Source organism: Lemur catta, chromosome 2 (genome assembly GCF_020740605.2).
Source record: "Lemur catta isolate mLemCat1 chromosome 2, mLemCat1.pri, whole genome shotgun sequence".
NCBI classification, from domain to species: Eukaryota; Metazoa; Chordata; class Mammalia; order Primates; family Lemuridae; genus Lemur; species Lemur catta.
In genome coordinates, this window is record NC_059129.1 from 33497321 (window position 1) to 33507629 (window position 10309).

At 45.2% G+C, this 10309-nt stretch overlaps 1 pseudogene; it reads right to left on the reverse strand.

The window, feature by feature from the left end:
• Positions 1-7966: 7966 nt before the first annotated feature.
• Positions 7967-9135, reverse strand: LOC123632649 (annotated as a pseudogene).
• Positions 9136-10309: the final 1174 nt, after the last annotated feature.

Sequence of the window (10309 nt, forward strand, 5' to 3'; positions counted from 1 at the left end):
CAGCAAACTCTCCAAGTGATTCTGACACACACTAAAATTTTGGAACCATTATTCTAGTCTGTAAATCAATATTTTAAGCTAAGAACAGATATTCAGACAGTTTAAAGCCAGGGGGCAGGGAGGACTGAGTGGCAGAAATGCCAAGAGGTCGAATGCACATGAAGCAAACACTTCAACCCACCCAGCAAGCTCTTTCCATAACACATTTTCTAGAAATCTGATGGCCCTTTGAGGAGGCTAAAAGGCACTTAATAGAAAGTATTTGTTTTAAAGCATTAGGGGAGTAGGGAAAGTTCAGATTCTGTTTGAAACAGATTCAGATAAACAGGAATTTTAATCCTATGAGTTGTGTGAACTTGGTGCACAGCAGATACATTTGTAAAGTGTCTGTCCGGCCTGCGATCCTTCCATCCTTCCATTCCTTCTCTAGAATCTCAGTCTCCGCATGGACAGGGAGACACACACACACACACACACACACACACACACACACACACAGACTCTCACAACCACACAAGACCATATGTATGCGCCTCGTCCAACCACTGCTAAGAAGATACAGTTGTCTCTCCACAGAGTTTAGAATTGGGACGGTGAGACAACTGTGGGAGTTTTCAGGTGATGGACCCATCCTCTGTGACTCCAGGAGCTGTGGGGCAGCCATTCTTCTCCACAAGGCTACAGACGCCAAGAGAAAGAACCCAAGCTGCAGGCGGAGAGAAACAGGAGTGGCAGGGGTGTGTTTCCTGGGTTCCCTGCTCTCTCCTGACCCAGGCTCAGCACCTTCCTGAATCTCCTGGCAAGTCTGCCCCTGGGTTCACCAAAACATCCCTGGATCCTTAAAATAACCTTTACTGCCTCTTAGGGTGGGGAGTCGTGTCATGGGATGAGAAAGAATTCTCGACACAAAGATTAGGGTAGTTTTAAAGGAAGAAAGTTTATTTGCTTCCCAAAGAGGGGAAGGGTGCAACACAAGAGAAAGAAAGGAGACATGTCAGCTGAGAGGGAAGGTGTTTGGGGTTTTATGGGGGAAAGGGGGAAAAAAGTTCATTGTTGCAGACTGATAGTAGGAACAGCTACAGTCATTTTTCTTTCTTTCTTTTTTTTTTTTTTTTTTTGCCTTCTCGTTGAACCTGGCTTATCAGTTTCTCTGGAATGTGGTTCTGACAGATGTGGGGTGGGGAGCTCATGCCCCGCTGTCTGTTCAGGGCTCTTCAAGGCTGTTAAACAGACTCTCAAATAAAACAACAGGTGGTTAATCTAACAAAGGGGCAGTTGTACTGTGATCTTTCCCTGCAATTATATGCTATGAGTTTATTCCTCTTTCTTTCTGTTAGATAATTTTTTCTGTTAGATAATTTATTAGCAAGGCCATCCTATCACTGACCACCCCTATTTTTTTTTCTTTGCAAAAAGTTGAGCTCAGGTTGGTTTCTGTGACTCATACCAGGAAGTCTTTGTTAAAACATATGAGCAATTTAATCTCACTAAACGTCAATGTTTGTATTTGTGAAAGGAGGCTAGTAATAGCTACTTCATCCATTGGTGAAGAGCTAAGTGAAATAATGTTCATAAAATAACTTGGGACAGGCCAGGGGCCGTGGCTCATACCTGTAATCCCAGCATCATGGGAGGCTGATGCTCAGGAGTTGGAGACCAGCCTGGGCAACACGGTGAGACCTCATCTCTACAAAATAAATAAATAATAATAATTTTTAAAAATACTTGGGACACTGTCTAGCACACAGTAGACTCAATAAAGTTACCCTTTCAAGTCATAAGACTGAGCTCTATACTGCCCTGGGCAGCTGTAATCAGCTGTCCTGGGTCAGAAGGCCCAGGTACAGCACCCCTGGACTATTGTCCCATCTCTACTCCAGTCTACTGACCTGAAGCCTGGGCAGCCATAGATGGCTTGCTCTGACTGGAAGGAAACGATGACCAGGTGCCTTTTGGTGATTTCAATATCTAAAGATGATGTGTTTTCAAAAAGCCTCTTTTCTTTTAAAGATTATTCTTCCTAGGTTTTCTAAAACAATGCCCTAGGCCAGGCACAGTGGCTCACACCTGTAATCCTGGCTTTGGGAGGCCAAGGAGGGAGGACTGCTTGAGGCCAGGAGTTCAAGATCAGCCCGAACAAAAGCAAGACCCCATCTCTACAAAAAATAGAAAAATTAACTGGGTGTGGTGGCAAATACTTGTAGTCCCAGCTACCCCAGAAGCTGATGCAGGAGGATTGCTTGAGCCCGGAGTTTGAGGTTGCTGTGAGCTATGATGATGGCACTGCACTCTCGCTGGGGCAACAGGATGAGATTCGGTCTCAAAAAAATTAATTTTTTAAAAAACCCTTTACCTTTTACATTAGAGACCAGGAAGAACTATTTTAATTTTCTATTAAACATTCTTCCCAAAGCATTACTTTACCCCATATCTCACTAAATTATAAGAAATAACATTAGAATTAGAAAAAATAGGAAAAACCATAAATGTGGATAAAGTTATATGAAAAGGGAAAATTATAACAAAAGATTGAGAGCTTTACAAATTTAGTTAAATTAATGTGAGATTATAATTTGAAAACTGTATCTTCAAGCAAACGTTATTTGTTCAATTATTTTTAACAAAAGTTTTTTATCACTCCAATACACTGATTTTTCAAGAAGGAAACCCATTTTTTAAATATTTTTATTTTAAAAATAAGCCTATTATTCAGCTATAGATTTTTTTGTCCCCAAGCTCTGATCATATTTCTTTTGTTATTTGGGAAGAGAATACCATGTCTGATGGCATAAAATGCAAAATTTAAAAGTTTTGTAGTTTTTAAAAATCCCAGCACAGAATTTTAAGATTAAGGTCACTCAGCACACAGGACACTACCTACCTGCTAGCTACTGGTATCCTGTTTCTTCCCTAGTTGTCCCAAGGAAAACTCCTTAACTGAATATTCGAGAGAATAATCCCTACATACACTTTATAACCAAAACGAGAGCTTTTGTTTACATAGTTTTGGGGGGGTTTCACTGTTCCTGATTTTATTCTGAAACTCCTTTTTACTCCAGACCGTGACCACGACATGGACCTTGCCGGGGCGCAGCTGTCTGCAGTTCAGCAGAGCAGGCGCTCGCCCACCGCCGGCTCCGCCCACCGCCGGCTCCGCCCACCGCCGGCTCCGCCCACCGCCGGCTCCGCCCACCGCCGGCTCCGCCCACCGCCGGCTCCGCCCACCCGCGCTTAGGAGAACAGGACTGGTCACAGCCACTTAAAAACAAATCTGCCTCAAGCTACTTGCCACGTGTAGTTTCATTCCAAGTTCTGACAACGAAATATGTGGGTATATATCTCATCTTGGCTTTCAAAAGTGACCAGAGAGAGCTCTTCACAGCCTAGCTTTGCCCGGCAGAAGCTGAAGCCTTTGCAACTTCATAGCCAGATCCACGTTGCCAGGGATTTGCAATTTGCCTTGAAAGGCCGGCTGCGGATTGACCGCACCAGCCATAACTCCAGTAAGCCCGGCTCGGCCACGGAGACCGTGCGGCAGCCTTCTCGCCTGCTTGCGACAGAGCTCTGATCCTCTGCTGTTCTTGGCATCCACCACCCGGGTGGCTTCTTTAGCCCCAGGGCCATCCTTCATGTTGACACTGATTTTCTTCACAACTGTTCCCCTTCTTCAAGCTTCTTAACTTCCTTAGGTGACAAGATTTGACTTAAATCCATCAACTGCAGAAGTGGTTGGAACAGCCTCAATGGGACGAGTTCTAGAAGAACTGGCAGCTTCGGGAAAACCCATCCTGTAGCTGTGACAACCACAGCTTCTCTGAGGCCTAAATTATACTGCAGCGCTTGCACCAGAACAAGCCTCTTTCCAGCTTTCCCGCTCAGATGCAGGGAGCTCAGCACGTTGAGCGCACAGACGTTTGCTGGTTTATCATAAAGGATATGACATAGAATACACACGAAGAGGTACGCGCGGTGAGGTCTGGAAGGGTCCTGAATGCTTCTGTCCCCAGGGAGTTGGGTTCCCTGACCTCCTAGCACATGGATGTGTTCACCAACCAGGAAGCTCCAAAACAACCCTTTACGGTGATGAAGAGGCCAGGCACAGTGGCTTGTGCTTATAATGCTAGCACCTTAGGAGGCTGAGGCAGGAGGATCGCTTGAGCCCAGGAGTTTGAGACCAGCCTGGACAACATAGTGAGACCCTGTCTTTGCAAGAAAAATTTTAAAAATCTGCCAGGTGTGGTGGTATGCGTCTGCAGTCCCAGCTACTAGGGAGGCTGAGGCGGGGGGATCACTTAAGCCCAGGAGTTCGAGGCTGCAGTGAGCTAAGCTTGCACTACTACACTCAACCTGGGTGACAGAGCAAGACCCTGTCTCTCAAAAAAGGAATGACAGAGAATGAGAGCTTTTTCTACTCTGATTGAAAACAAATCAGTGAACAATGCCAGATGCTGAGGATATAACAATTAGCAACACATACCCTTTGCCCTCAAGGTAATAAGAAGATATAGCTAAAAACAAATCATTACATTACAGTAGGACGGCTATAGATTTTACTTTAAGATGCTCATGTTGGTTCTACTCTCAGAAAGCATTAAAAAAGTCAGATTGTGCCTACTTCTTTCTCTCCGTAGGAAATATTTCAGATACTGCTCCATTCAAAAGATTTATTTACAGTTATTGATGCTGTACAGTCAAAGGAATTCTCCTTTGGCATCCACACCAAGTAAAAGATCTCTGTCGTTTTTATTTTGCTGTGAAATAGTAAATTGTGGCAGATGCTAAAAATACAATTACTACTGAAATAGGGAGACAGAGAAGAAAAATATTACAGAGCTATCTAGTTTTGCTTTGGGGCAAATAATAGACATGGAGTTTCTTTACATTTTGTTTATGTGTTTATTGCCCCAATAAAGTATTGAAATGGGAAAAAGAGTTGCAAGTGTGTGTGGAGCAGATGCTTGGGTTTCTAGAATATTCCATGGCCTATTCCCCCAGCAACCCTTGGGAGCTGAGTAACCAGAACAGAACTGGGTGTGCAGCCACAGCCTGGGTGCTCGCAGCTCTGGCCCCGGCTGCAGCTGAAGAAGGAGCTGCCACAGGTACCCGGGTGCCCTGGCACATCTTGTAGAGGAAGGGGGAAGCTGGGGCCAAGTGCAGGGTGCTCCTAATTGAGTTCAAATCTTCAAAATCTGACAGCTTCAAAGAAAAACAAACTGCCCAAAGGGAATTGTTGTAAAATTTCAAGTTGACTAAAATGTGCATTTGTTAGTGACAAAAGCTTTTGGGTTTTCTTAAAACCCTGGCTCGGATTCTCCCTGGGTCCAGCTGGACTGGCCGTGAATGCCCATCCAAGGGGGGCCCCCCTCCGGGACCTGGGGAGCAGCAACTGGGGCTGTGGCCCCAGAACCGCGGCCTCCTCCTTCCCGCCACTTCCCCAGGAGGGAGGTGGGTGTGTGGGTGGGGGTCCCAGGGTCAGAGGTCAGCTTCCAGCACTGCCTCCCCCAACCCCAGCCGCGGCGTCTCACTTCCCATGCCAGAGTCGCAGTACCCCCACCCGGTGGATGGAGAGTAGCTTTGCCCAGACTATCTGCGGGCTGTGACGATCCTGAGAAAGTGTTCCGTGAAGCCCTTTGGACTTGGTGGTCACCCACGAGGCCTTTCACACGTGGTGCTTATCCCCACACAACACGCAGAGAGCAGCCCCCACGCGGCACAACACGCGTGGCAGTAGCTCGGCATTGAGAGGTGCTTCCATTCCCAGTCCCCCAGGGAATCCACTGGGCCAGGAAACACGACGTGTCCCTGGAGAAGCCCCACTGCGGCCAGACCTGGTCCCCAGGCCACCTGCAAAGCCACCTGTAAGACCTAACACACACTTGCTTCGCCCGGTCAGTGTTCATTCCCAGCCTGGAGGAGTCCCGTGATGGCCTGCAGTGACCAGGGACAGGGAACTGAGTACCATGGGGGGTCACAGACGTCTCAGGCTTACATGTGGGGAAAAACATCAAAAAGGGCCCCAAAGGAGAAAATGTGTCATCCTGAGGGAAGCAGTGTCTTCCCGGAGCAGAAAACACAGCTGTGGGCTTGGACGGCTGTGGGTAGACAGAGGGTCCCTCCCAGGGAAGGCACCAAGGAGAGGAAAGGACCTAATTTGATCCTGCAGGAAACTCTCTGCCCTCGACCTCATAACAGTCTCGGAAAACAAGTCACTCCTGGAGCTTGGAAACAGCACCCTTTCCCTTTCCCCTTTCCCCAAAATGACCCACAGGGGCCATTTCATAGGCCGCCCCTCAAACCACCCTGGGAAGAGGAACTCGGGAGCCCGTGAAAAGTTCCTGGCACCTTGAGTCAGAAATGAGACTGAGTTAAGAGGGAAATGTACTCACGGTGACAGGGAAGAAAGTGACACCAGACATTTCCGAATCTCGTGCACTGTTCAGATAATTCATCTTGGCTTCATCCCGGGAGATTAAGTCAGCAGTAACTCTTGCTGTTCCAAAAGGTCTAGGGTCTAATCTCCATAATTTTGTTTTAAAGCTATTATTGTGCCCTTAATAATATTCCTGAAATGATCAAAGCTTTGATGGTGTCTATTTTGGATTTTGTATTCATATAATAGGTACAGTATTTCTATGCCTGTGAAGTTAGGGAGAATATTTTTATATCTCAGATAAAATGAGTCTTTTCTGGAAAATAAGAGGTAGGGAGTAGTAATGTCGCTACAGTAATGCCCTACAGTTCTGACTTCATCATAGGGCAAAGACACTTTTGTATAGTGCTTCATGATTATTAAATGCTAAAGATAAAGGAACAATCCCACCAACAGGTTCATGACTGTTTATGTCTGGGCTGCACACTAGGTAAGCATAACTGTTTAAAGTAAAGAATTAATGAACTTCTGATTTTCTCCTAAGAGTTTCTGTGCAGCAACATTAATTTCATGGAAATGTCACAAAAATTAAAGGACATATCAAACAGACCTAGCTCAAATCTGGTTCTACCACTTGATAGCCCGAGACCTCAGGAAAATTTCTTAGCCTCACTAAGCCATGGTTTCAGCATTGGGGGAAAAAAAGATAGCGTTCTTAACGGGGGACAAAAATCACTATTGAGGGCCTCTTGGGTAGCTATGTTTACATTCATGTAGTAGTCGTTTTTAAAGGATTATTTGTATATCTTGGAGTCAGGCCCAGGGCTGGATGGCGCCATTCAGTAATAACCAAGCAGCAGGTACCAGGTGCCATTTTTTTGGGGTCCACTCCGTGTGGGGGACTAAGAGCTTTGGGTGGTATGGACATCTTAACAATATTGGTTTTTCCAATCCATGAGCATGGGATGTTTTCCCATTTGTTTGTGTCATCTATGATTCTTTCATCGATGTTTCGTAGTCCTTGTAGAGATCTTTCAGCTCCTTCGTTAAGTAGATTCTACTTTTTTTTTTTTTTGCAGCTATTGTAAGTATTGAGTTCTTGATTTGATTCTCAGCTTGGTTGTTATTAGTGTATGGAAATGCTACTGATTTGTGTACATTAATTTTGTAACCTGAGACTTTACTGAATTTATTTATCAACTCCAGGTATCTTTTGAAGGCATCTTTAGGATTTTCTAGATATGAGATCAGCAAACAGGGATAGTTTGACCTCCTCTTTTCCAATCTGGGTGCCTTTTATTCCTTTCTCTTGCCTGATTGCTCTGGCTAGGACCTGTTTTGGTTGTTTTTTTAGAGACAGGTTCTTGCTCTGTCACCCAGGCTGGAGTACAGTGGCACTATCATAGCTCACTGCAACCTCAAACTCCTGGGCTCAAGCCACCCTCCTGCCTCAGCCTCCAAAGTGCTGGGATTACAGGTGTGAGCCACCTTGTCCAGCCTAAACTACCCTCTTAAAACACTGCATAAACACATTCAGTAACTATCCACTGAGCTGCTACTCTGTAGCTACCACTGTAAAATAACCAAAATTCAGTATCAGAGGCCTGGACTTACAATACTGCATTTTTTCACTGATTTCTTCATCTGCTTAATTTTCTTCCTTAAGACTTGATGATCTTGTTTTAAAATATACTAAAAATACCTACAGCCTTTCCCTAACAATATTCCAGCTCCAAAAGCTCTCTCCCAAGCCAAAGCTGTATCTCCCTTCCAATCACCTTTTGCCCAAAGTAGCTGAAGTGAAAGTATGGCCACCAGTTTTTCCTGGAGTTTCGTTCTCCTTGCGTCCCTGCCAGGGGGGTCCCCATCAAGCTCTGTCTCAGATATTTTGCCAAACATTTCCAAGCAGTTACATTCTTAGTGCATCCAACAAAATCCAAGACTCCAAATAATACCTCCAGCCCTCAGTTTATGGTGTTCTTTTTCTGATTTTCTAAGTAATATATGGATTTATGAGATGGTACAATCGGACATAAAATCTTAAGCACACTTAGCAGTTTTGCTCTTGGTGCCTTCTCTCTCTTTAGGAAGGTGTATGAGTAGCTACGAACATTCAGATCTGATGGAAACTTTTCATCATATACATAATCACCGAGTACCTCATGGGCTCCCTCTTGCTCCCTGTAGAATTCCAGTATCTCTATGTGACTCTTCACAAAAGAGTCCCAAACTCCAGGAATTTGAGTCAATGCACAGAGATTTACAGATGTCTTCCAGCTGTGGCTGAGCACATTTCACGTTGCTGTGCCATAAGCATAATCAGCCTTTTCAAGCTTTGACAATTCCATCTTCTTTTTAGACCAAGTTTAATACTGCAAAAACCCTTCATCGGCCTGAATACGGTTGATTAATATTTCCTGGGAAGACAATATCTCCATGTGTATGCCTGACTCAGATTTCTGCTAGCATTTCCATGATGCAGAAGGGATAATGCATGTTGTAAGGAGATCTTTAAATAATTCATGATGCCAATATTTTTCATCTGGTCAGCAAAAGTACAGAAAGTCTCCACATTGCTTTGGGAATGATAAAACAGAATTTCACTTCTGACCTTCCAAATAATCTGTCAAAGCAGAAATTACTACAGTTTCTATATGATTTTGAAGGCAAGGAAAATGCATTTTGGTATCAGAGAACACAGAAAGGATGACCAGCTGGTCGTCCTCTGTCATAGGCCTTGTCAATTCTTCACTGAAATCACTCATCCCTGCCTGACGCAGAGCTCCTCTGCAAAGCTAAACTCAGCCTCCCTGGGTGGGTGCAGTTGGCTCACACCTGTAATCCTAGTGCTTTGGGAGGATGAGGCGAGAGGATCACTTGAGGACAGGAGTTTGAAACCAGCCTGGGCAACATAGCAAGAACTCGCATCTACAAAACATTAAAAAAAAAAATTAACCAGACATGGTGGCACACCTGTAGTCCCAGCTGTGTGGGCGGCTGAGGCGAGAAGATCACTACAGCCCAGGAGTTTGAGGTCACAATGAGCTATGATTGCGCCACTGCACTCTAGCCTGGGAGACAGAGTGAGCCCCTGTGTCATAATAAAATAAATAAGCCAGTATGGTGGCTCACACCTGTCATCCTAGCACTTTGGGACGCTGAGGTGCAAGGATCGCTTGAGGCCAGGAGTTCAAGACCAGCCTGGGAAATAGTAAGACCCCATCTCCACAAAAATTTAAAACATAACTGGGCATGGTGGTGCACACCTGTAGTCCTAGCTATGAGGCAGAGGCAGCAGGATCTCTTGAGCCCAGAAGTTTGCGGTTTCAGTGAGCTATGCCACTGCACTCTAGCCAAAGCAACAGAGTGAGGCCCTGTCTCAAACAAATAAACAAACAAACAGTCTCTGAACTCTGGAACAGTGCCAAGAAACCCTCACCATTTCGTAGCTGGTTACCTTTGGAGAGCAGGAAGGATGTAGTGATAGGAGAGCCCTGTCTGGTCACTAGGGGCTGTGTGTGTTCCACTCCCTTACTTTGGTGGTACTCGGATGTGTTCACTCTGTGATAATTCATCAAGCAGTGTACTTATGATTGGTACTTTTTTACATATATAATTTCTACAAGTAAAACCTTTAATTAAGAAGTTTTAAAAGAGTTTTCTTATTCCAAGCATATAAAGTCAAAATCTCCTCCCTCTGCTGGCCCAGAGGAACTCTGTACCCCGCCCTGGAGGCAGCCAGTGAATTAGTTTCAAGTATATTCTGCCATCACTGAGCCAATAAAAAGTGGAGGCTCCACACAAGGCTCCCCCTCACTGTGTTCGTCTGCCAGGGCTGCCCCAATACCACAGACCGCACGGCTTAACCACAGAGACGCCTTTGCTCACAGTTGTGGAAGTTCAAGATCAAAGTGTCGGCAGGGTTGGTTGCTTCTGATG